This window comes from Suricata suricatta, chromosome 6, assembly GCF_006229205.1.
Source record: "Suricata suricatta isolate VVHF042 chromosome 6, meerkat_22Aug2017_6uvM2_HiC, whole genome shotgun sequence".
Classification (NCBI taxonomy): domain Eukaryota; kingdom Metazoa; phylum Chordata; class Mammalia; order Carnivora; family Herpestidae; genus Suricata; species Suricata suricatta.
In genome coordinates this window covers 77,157,307-77,166,241 of record NC_043705.1, presented here as the reverse complement: position 1 = coordinate 77,166,241, position 8,935 = coordinate 77,157,307, and the positions used below count along the sequence as shown (strand labels likewise).

The following is an 8,935-nucleotide window of genomic DNA, read 5'->3' as shown; positions in this document are numbered from 1 at the left end:
AACAATACTGAAAAAAAATAAAGCAGAACACAACAGACTATCCAAGGACTGTGGAAAAACTACAAAATCTATAACATACATAATAAGAAAATAAAGCCACATACATAATAAGAAAACCAAAAGGAAAAGAGAGAAAGGAACAGAGGAAATATTTTTTTAAAAGAATGACTGAGAATTTATCCAAATTAATGTCAGAGACCAAATCACAGATCCAGGAAGCTCAGAGAATACCAAATGGAATGCATGCAAAAAACAAAACAAAACAAAAACCCCACTATATTGGCATATAATTATCAAATACAGAAAAAAAAATTCCTGAAGGAAGCCAGAGAAGAGAAACATAGTCCCTGTAAAGGAACAGAAATAAGAACTTCATCTGACTTTTTTTTTTCCAGAAACTGCTTCTTTTCCATCTGTTTGACTCTGTAGAAGAGCTACCTAAGACAACTCAGTGGTTGCTCCTTCCCATTCAGTGGCGGGAGCAGTGTGAGCTGCAGACCAGTCTTCGGTGGTAGGCTAAGTGCTCCAGTCCTCAGCAGGGGGCTGCTGGAAGGCACAGAGGCCCCTGCATGGCTTCATACAAATCAGCAACTTCAGGTTGAGTAGCAGTGAGCACAGGAGCTGGAGCAGTCCATTCACCCTGAAATTCCTCCTTGGTCACAACCCTTCCAGGAGCAGTCTGATCTTCCTTTTTAATCCCTTCAGGATCTCTGTAGAAGTAGAAATCAGGCATGACCCCCCATGGGTGTTCACAGGAAGCGGTGCCACCTATTTCCAGAACTTCCCAGGCCAGCATCCACCACCATTAGACCCACTGAGTGAGCTCCTGTGTTGTTGCAAGGGGTGGCAATGTCCACATAGTGCAGAGGAGCATCTGCGTTACAGAGAGATGGTAGGCAGATTATTATAAGACACCTCTGAGAGGCTGGTCGTCAGCCCTGGTATCAGTAACCACCAGAAGTCTTGGCTCCCAGAAGGGTACCTGGATCTGGTTAGTGAAGTTGCCAGGAGTGAAACGGCCAGCAATAGTAGTGGTTCCTGTAGCAGCAGCAAACATCGGCACAGCTCACTGGCCACTATTCCTGAATGACATGACACTGACATTAGCAGGGTTTTCAATAGCAGCAATGGCACAAGCTGCCAACAGAAGCTTCTCCCAGGTTCTCTTCAGATTTATGACGTAGATACCATCACTTTTGCTTCTGCAGATGTACTGTTCTATTTAGATGTCAAGTAGGTCCTGTTGCAAGACGTTTGAGGAAATTCTCCTCTTTAGTTTGCTGGACATCAAGGGTTCTGAACACTGAAAATTTCCCTTTAAGTTATGATGGAATGCAAAACAACCATATAGACCCGTACCTCGTTAGTGCAGAAAGGCAAGAACTGCATCTAACTTCTTAAAACCTGTGTAGCCCAGAAGAGAATGTGGTGAAATATTTAAAGAGTAGATAGAAAAGCCCCAGCAACCTCAAATTCTGTACCCTGAATAATTATCCTTCAAAAATGAAGGGGAAATAGACTTTTTCAGACAAACAAAAACTGAGGAAATCTCCTGACAGTAGATAGTGGTGTGAGAAATGTTAGAAATTCTTTAGAGAGAAGACAAATAATATAGGTCAGAAACTCAGATTTATGTAAGAAAGGAAGATTATTGAAGAGAAAATAGTGAAGGTAAAATAAAAGTTTTAATTTTTAATTGATCTAACAAGTTTGTTCAAAATAATAATGTATTAAACTATGTAATCTTATGTATATATCTTTTATGTGCATATATGCTTATGTATGCTTATTTATAAGTGAGATAACTGAGCAAATGGGAAGGTGAAATCAGGTATAAGTGGTATATACCTAATGGTATAAGGTATTTAGTGTTATAAGGTATGCACACTACCTATGAAGGTATTTTGTTTAGCTAAAGAAAAACAAACAAAAAGGTCATAATCAGAGTTTGAAAACTTCATGAGTTGGGAACTCCCTTTGAGAGAGAGTTTAGAAGATGGAATGAAGTAGAGAATTTATACTCCATTAGTTAAAAATAACATTATAAAGGCACCTGGGTGGCTCGATTGGTTGGTTGAGCATCTGATTTTTAATATCTGCTCAGGTCATGATCCCAGAGTCATGGGATCAAGCCTTGTGTTAGGCACTATGCTAAACATGAAGCCTGTTTATGATTCTCCTCTCCTTCTACCCCTCTCCCCAACATTTGCACTGTCTTTAAAAGAAAAAAATATAATATGAAATTGACCCAAAATAAATATGCCGATTTACAATACATTAAGAATGAAATCAATTGTTTAAAAAACTGTGATAAATCACCCATAGCATAGAATACCATTCAGCAATAAAAAAGGAATATCCATCAATATCCACTACAATTTTGATAGATCTCAATTTAATTATATTTAATGACAAAAGCCAATGTCAAAGTTACATACTGTATGACTGCATCATGTAACAATTGTGAAAGAACAAATTAGAGATATGGGGAACAGATTAGCTGTTTCTAGGAGTTAGGGTGGAGAGATGGAGGGAAGTAGCTATAGCAAAAATGAATGGCACAAGGGATCATTGTGGTGGAACAATTCTATATTCTCACTGTGGCAGTTGTGACAGAAATCTACATAATATGAAATCCTGTGGAATTAAATACACACAGAGCGTGTAAAGCTGGTTAAGACTAAAAATGATGGTTGCTATAAATATCCTTTTGTGATGCTTTTTGGTTGTGATATTGTGCAGTAACTATGTAAGACGTAGGTTCCTCTGTTATTTCTTACAACTGCATGTGAATCTATAATAATCTAAAAAGAAATTTTAACAATCAAGTGTCAAGAGTGTCTGAAAAAATGTGGAAGTCATTAAGTACAAATTCTGAAAAGAAAAATAAAATCATTAAACAAATCATTGAATGAATTCACTAAAACACTGCTTAGAGCTGAGGAGAGGGAGAGACAGAAGAATGGTACTGCCATTTATCGACCACAGTGAGCCAGGTTTTTTGCTAGATGCAGTATACGTATTCAAAACCAATGAAGATGTAGAAGAACCAGAGCAGGTGGGCCCTATTATCCTCATTGTAGCACACTGTGATGTCAACAAAGTGTTTAGCATGCAGATGGCTCTTAATAAATGCCCCCCAAATAGTAGTCATTGTTATTTTTATATTGCTGATAATATCATTTTATAGAGTGGACACTGAGGCTGAATCATGTTATGTGACTTGCTGAAGATCACATAGAAGGCAAAAAAAAACAAAACAAAGCAAAAACAAAGAAACACTTCCCAATAATTACATGTTCTGGATCTGAATCCTTCTTTTCCTATAAGCCATATTGAGAAACAAACTGAATAGACAAAAACAAACTTACAAACAAAAAAACCTTCAAGTTGCATATTAATTAAAACCATGTGGCAGAAAGTACCATGAGATCATTCTCCTAATAAATTATCATAGAACACCAGCTTGTTCAAGTATTAACAATATAAAATCAAACTGCAGCATGTATATAAAAATCTCATAAAGAAAAAAATTTAAGCATCAATTTCTCCAAATAGTAAAAACAAAAAGACATGAAATTTATCCTGAAATACAGGAATACTATGCCACAACAGTCCAACATGAATTTGAAAAATTGATGAAGCAATTACAATTATGATGAAACCACTCAAAGCACATATAGGTGCTCAGATAGGTATCTAGAAAACACAGGAATTATAAATATAAGAATTTAGTAAAGAGATTGTTGGGAAAATTACTTCAGAAATAAAGGTTCAATTACAAGAGCATAAGAGAGAATAGACTTCTTAAAGCTCAACAGGAAATATGGAGCATAGAACAAGAAAATAAATAAAATGAAAAATAAGTGAATATGTAAAAAAGATTCAGACAGACTATAACTGTAATGGATACTTATAGCATCCTCTATATTCCTCTTGCGCCTTCCATTTCAGGGCATCCTGGCCACACTTTCACCACCAACATCTCTATCTCTTCACCTGAAAGCTTTTTAAGAAGTCCTCTAGAGAAGACTTCTCTGCCTGTGCACTAGGTAAGCTGAATGTGAGAGAAAAAGATAAGCCCCCAAAAGCAGACTTTGGTACATGCTTGATAGGAATTATCTGACTTTTGTTGTTGCTGTTTTGTCTTATTTTGCTTTGCTTTGTTTTTTGCCCTTCCACAGGGATCATTCTGAAACTCATGTTTTTCATTAGCTCTGAGTTCTTCAGTGGCTTAAGTACATTTTGCCTATGATGATAATCCAATAATAAGATACCCTCTATTACCTGCATTTTCCTTTCGATTTTCCTTCTTTGGCTTAAGACCTTTTTAAAGGATGATCTTCCGTTAAGACTACTTGATTAAATCCTACTTGCCTAAGTATGTATCTTCTTCTAGCAAAACGCAAACTAAGAACAGGTATTAACAGCCACCGATTGTGGAAGCAGTTTTTCAGAATAAAGTTTCGAAACTGACTAACCTATTATCCAGATGACAATTAGAATTACATCACAGGTGGGAAGTGGGTTGTGATAAACCTTGGTGAGCTGAAGCATCACAATTACTGCAACTTTCATATGTGATCAGTTGGAATATAACACATACGGGGAGGAGTTACGTGACTTATACAATACCTCTAGCGATGGAGAGAGAGGGGAGCAGTGATAATGATAAGGAATGTGGAGTTAGTTATTGTGACTAAGTATTACTGAAGCACTCATGGACAAAACTAACAAGCCATGTTAGCCAGGTGTTACCTCAAACATGATATAAATGCTAACTTCTATCACATTGTAAACAGACTCTGATCTGCATTGAAAGGAAAGTCTGTGTTCAAATTCATGCTCCAGCTCTGACTATAAGAAGAGAAATGCTACAAATAAAGGTAAATATATAGGGCACTGGCAAGTTTCTGATGTTAAAGTAAGGACAGAGATATGGTACGAATAGGACCCTAAGATCTGGGATAAGAATATCTGCACTGACATTTGGAACAATTTTCTGGCCTATAGTATTGAACACAGAAAAAATGGATGAATAAAAAAATGTATCTTGAATTATAGAACCTTTAATACCATGGAACTGAATCTAATATTCTTAAGTGTATTGTAGAAAAATTAGATCAAATGCATGTCGATGTCATACCTGGAATCACATTACCATAATTATAAGATAGAGATTAGTGAGCAATTTAGATTTTATTAGTACTGTGTTTTAAAATAGTCTTCCACTCAAGATGCTGAAAGTTAATCTTCTTAGGATTTATTGAAATTATTACTACAATGTCCTTGTAAGATCCCCACTCTGTGTAGAAATTCTAGAGTGATACATATGGAGAGATATTTGTTTTGATTGTTAAAACTTTGTGTGACACATATGCAGGAGTGCTCACATGCCTGAGTACACTGAATGACCTTAGACTTGAGTGGAGTCAAGGGCATGGAGCAGTTATGCTTTCCAGAGCCAGTCACCTTTCTTGCCTCTGAAATTTGCCAGATGACCTCTACTTTGGAAATGAGGCAAAGTGCTGAGACTGTATGCCAAAATCACTGCCTTTGGTCAATGAATGGCTACTCTCTCCAGGATACATAATGTTTGTCATGTTGCTTCTATGGTGGGATCATTCAGGAAGGCATTCATGCTGTCCTGGTACAGTCAAACTTGTAGGTACACTTAAATTAGTTCTATTATATCAGGACTTATGGACTTAAAATTTAAGAAAAAATGACTATAATCTACATTAAGAGAAAATTACAAAGTGAGGAGGAAGTGGATTTTGTTTGGCTTTTTACAATTTAGACTTGCAGGCTATCTGATCATAACTCACAATATATTTCCTCTCTCTTCTTCTCTTTCCTTATGTAGCTATAGCTTAAATAGCTGATTACATTTTGAAGAAAATTAGAAATAATGGTTCATCTGGGCAATCTTAGAACTGTGATAGGCCAATGTATTGTGGCTGTCAATTTTAATAATGCTATGATTTTTTAAAAATGTTTATTTATTTTTGAGAAAGCAAGCTGAGTGGGGGAGGGGCAGAGAGAAGGGGTAACAGAGGATCCAAAGTGGACTCCACACTGACAGCAGAGAGCGTGATGCAAGGATCAAGTTCACGAACTGTGAACTCATGAACTATGAACTCAGTAGCTTTGTGATCATGACCTGAGCTGAAGTCAGATGCTCAACTAACTGAGTAACTGAAGCATCCCAACTGATGCTATGATTTAATCCTTCATGATGGGCATGCTAGAAAGAGTATCAGTCATCTGGGTTTGCTTTCTACCTCCACCACTTAAAATACCTATGACTTTAAACACCTGATTTGTAATCTCTGATTAGCAAGTATTTTTCTAAGGATGCCTACTCCCCAGAAATGTCAGTGTTTATTAAGATAACTATGTATAAATATTCTTTTGCTCAGAGTAGTGCTAAATGGATATATAGCATATAGACATACAAATATTTTCTGCCTCACTTTTCATATAATGGGGCAGATATCTGTGTAACTGAACATGATAAGTTTATTGATTCTTAAATGAAACTGTATATAACCATAAATGACAATCTATATATAATATACAATTTATATCTATGGTTTATCAGTATATTTTATATCTATGTAATGCATATAACACATAATATATATGTGTGTTGTATATATAGGCATGTGTCTAAATTCTGCAAGATGGATCATTAGATAAAGGATTGTTTTGTTCCACGAATGATTTGGGAACCACTGAATATTCATATGCAAAAACGTCTTTCATCTGCACTTTACAGCATATGCAAAAAGAAACTCAAAATGTTTTGTAATTCCAAACATTTTACAAAGTATTTTGTAAAATTTCTAGAAGAAAACATAGGAGAAGACCTTTGTAATCTATTAAAAGACATCAATATCTATGGCACCAAAAGCACAGTCCATAAAAAGAAATTGACAAATTGGTCTTAATCAGAATTAAAATGTATGTCATCCAAAAACAAAACAAAGCAAAAGAAAACAAACAAACAAAAATCAAAACACTAAGGGAATGGAAAGACAAAATAGGCATTGGGAGAAAATATTTGTAAATTGTGTATATCCCAAATCTCTCAAATCTATTCAAAACTTAATAAGAAAACAACAAAAATTAAAATTGGCAAAATACTTTAACATTTCATTACATAATATATACAGAAAGGAAATAAGCATATGAAGAGATGCTACACATCCTCAGTTATTTGGGAAGTACAAATTAAAACAATGAGATCATAATATATATCTATTGGAATGGATAAATGTAAACCAAGTTCTGGAAAGACATGAAGAAAGACTTTTACATTTCTGGAAGGAATTCACAGTAGTACCCCACTTTGGAAAAATGTCAATTACTTTAAAAAAAATGAACTGTACACCTACAGTTGAGCTATTTACTCAACAGAAATGAAGGCATATAGAAATATTCATATAAATATTTTAAAGAATAGATACAACCCAATACCCAAAAAACTAGACCAATTTAAAAATGAGCAGAAGACACAAATAGATATTTCTCCAAAAGAAGACACACAGATATCCAAAAGACACATGAAAAGATGCTCAACAAATGAAAACTACAATGATAAAGCACTTTGCCCCTGTCAGAATGGCTAAAATTCATAACACAAGAAATTAGAAGTCTTAGTGAAGATATGGACAAAAAGAAACCTCTCTCTTGCATTGTTGGTAGGAATGCAAACTGGTGCAATCCTACTGCAGAAAACATTATGAAGAAGGTTCTTCAAATAGTCAAAAATAGAACTACCTTATGATCCAGCAATTACACTACTGGATATTTACCCAAAGAATACAAAATTCAAAGGGATACATATACTCCTATGTTTTTAGCAGCATTATTTACAATAGTCAAAATATGGAAGCAGTCCAAGTGTCTACTGACTAATGAATGAATAAAGAAGATGTCTCACACACACACACACACACACACACACACACACACAGACACACACACACACACACACTGGAATATTATTCAGTCCTAAAGAATGATATCTTGTCATTTGCAACATGGATGGACCTAAAGAGTCTAATGCTAAGCAAAACAAGTCAATCAGAGAAAAACAAATAACATATGATCTCACTCATATGTAGAACTTTAGAAACAAAACAAACAAGCAAAGAGAGAGAAAGCAAAAAGCAGACTCTTAGCTCTAGAAAACAAACTGATAGTCACCAGAAGAGGGGGGCGGGTGTCAGAGGATGAGATAAATAGGCGAGGGAGACCATTTATATTATCATAAGATAAGAGTACCATTATTATGAGGGAAAAATAAAATAAAAATAAGTAAATAAAATATAAACTGACTACAAAAAAAAAGAAAAAATACCTAGAGATGAAGAAAGGACCCTCTGTATATCCTGTTAAGTTATTATTAGTTATGTCGCAATGGACAATACTTTGGTTTTAACCAAATATTGCTTCACTGAAAGTGTGTTTCTACTCTACAAACATTTTAATTCTCTTGTTTCTTACAGGCCTTTATACATCTCAAAACACCTCAACTCTACAAATCTATGCGTGGTTGCTTTGGGACAACATCTTAATGTTGTGTTTAGCTATGAAGAGTTCAAATATAGATTTAAAATAAGTTATGAATATGACTTGGTTCATTTTATTTTTGTGTTAATAATTTGGGTTTTTTTTAATAGTATATATGTATATTAAAGATGATGAAAGGCCACGTATTTCATAAGATCATTGGAGAATGTAAATTTCTCCCTTACCTAGCAAGATGTATAAAGTAATATAACGTAACACAATTTACCTTTGGGATAAATATTATGTTTTTAACCTCACCACAAAAACATAAATCTATATATGGCTTTTGTGAGTTTCATGGAATGTACAGAAAATGTATTTTCTCCTCCTTTTTGATGCTTCCTTTATAAAGTGA

General features: G+C 34.8%; 1 pseudogene; it reads right to left on the bottom strand.

Moving 5' to 3' along the window:
- Positions 1–438: 438 nt before the first annotated feature.
- Positions 439–8,935, bottom strand: part of LOC115293477 — a 48,401-nt pseudogene continuing 39,904 nt past the window's right edge.